Source organism: Microtus ochrogaster, unplaced genomic scaffold, assembly GCF_000317375.1.
Source record: "Microtus ochrogaster isolate Prairie Vole_2 unplaced genomic scaffold, MicOch1.0 UNK91, whole genome shotgun sequence".
Classification (NCBI taxonomy): Eukaryota; Metazoa; Chordata; class Mammalia; order Rodentia; family Cricetidae; genus Microtus; species Microtus ochrogaster.
Window position 1 is genome coordinate 938,247 of NW_004949189.1, and position 1,999 is coordinate 940,245.

Sequence of the window (1,999 nt, forward strand, 5' to 3'; positions counted from 1 at the left end):
TTCCCTTCCTGTGTAGGGTAAAAGGGCCAAGGAAAGAACCTGACCCTGACTTGACTCCAAGACCAGGACCAAGGGGAAAAAAAAGAATCCCATCAACCCCCGAGTTTACCCCAGAATTAGGTCACAAAACTTCCACCAATCCCAGGCCACCCTAGAAAGCTCCACCGCTCCAAGAAGCTCTGCAGAAAGTCTGACTTCTGTGCAGTTCCCTGCTGCTTCTCACCCAAACAGAGACAGCTACCCTCCTGGGTCTTTCCCAATAAATCTCTTGTGTGAGTGTAGTTGTAGGCTGTGAGTCTGTGGTGTTCCTTGTCCCCCGACTGCCAGGACAAAAGGAGTTCAAGGCCATCTTATTCTATACGGGTTCCCAGACAAGCAGCTGGCATTCCTCAACTCCAGGGCTGGACATGCAACCTCATGTTAGAAAAACAAGAAGCAACAGTACAGCACAGTTGCTGTGATCCCAGCATTGGGGAGGTAGAGGCAGGAGGATCACGAGTTCATTCACACACATGATGAGTCTAGTCCAGCCTAGGCTGCATGAAACGGGGGCGGGAGCTGGTGAGGGGCATAGTATTACATGCCCATAGTCCTGGGAGGCTGGAGCAGGAGGAGTATTTCAGAGCATTAAGCATTGTCATAAAACAGATTAATAACTAAGGCACAAAGATGCAACTGAATAGGCAAAATAATGCTGATGTTATGTATGAGATCACCTTACTGAGGTCAGCCTGTGCTACACAGTGAGATCTCCTCTAAAACACTGGGCGGCAGTGGCCCACACCTTCAGTCCCAGCACTGTGGAGACAGGTAGGCGGGTCTGTCGAGGGAATTTCAGGACAGTCAGGGCTACACACCTTTGGTGTCAGCACTCAGCCGGCAGAGGCAGGCTGTTTTCCTTGAGGACAGCCTGATCCATGTGGTGCAACCATAGTGAGATACTGCAGCAGAAACTAAAAAAAAAAAAAAAAAAAAAAAAAAAAGCAACCCACCATGCAGGTCAAGAAGGCATAGATACTCCTTTTTGCCACACAAAGAATCATCACAGTAGGAGTTATTTCGGGCTGGAGAGGCGTTTTCTCTTCATTAAACCGTCAGGTGTCCTGGATGGTAACAGTGATCATCAAGGTGCCTGATCATCTGAGAAACTAGCCATTTCCTTGGGAAGGCCATGAGCTTCCAGGTAAGGACACCTGGACAACAAGTCACTCACGCCTATCAGCTTGATAGTCGGTTACAAAGCCTAGGAAAAGAACAATTTATCAATGAAAAGCCACCTTTCCAGAACTTTAGTGAAACCAAAGGTCAAATTCGCTTGATTGGCTCTAAAGGTCAAATTCGCTTGATTGTCTCAAGAGTCAGAATAGCAGAGAAGGACACCAGAGATCCCAGAGAAACTCTGCAGAAAGGGAGCTGAGATGAACTCCCTCCTGGGCGGGAATAAATATTGGGCATACTCGTCTGAGAAGCAGATCCTTTCTGTCACCCTTCCTCGGCTCGTAGGTCTCGGGCTGCAGGACACACCTTCTAATCCCCCGGTACGAGGTACAAAACTGTTTTGCCCTGGCTGCCTAGATAAAGAACCCAGGTTCCACCTTGCAAAGACAAGAACTAGCGAAGTAAGAAAGAGGAACATTTAGAATTGTTATAAGACTGATAATGAAGACACAGGCTAGCAGTGATGCTATCTAAGAGAAGAGGCACGCCGAGGCGTTCCAACGCAAACTGACAGGATACCAGCGGAGTATGTGAGCGGTCAGAGAGGTGGTGGATTGGGTGAAAGGCACAATAGCGCTCACCACCGGGGCTTCTCCACGCTGAATAATGTTCCGTGTAAAACGTCAGGCACTGTCCCCCAAATACACAGCATCTACCTTAAACTCACCTATAGAACTCATAAGAATGTGTTTGGCTGGCAAAATGGATTCTTTTTGTTGTTATTGTTATTCTTTTGGTCCCTGCCCTAGCCACGCCCACTCCTTTTAACCTCTGGACGCCC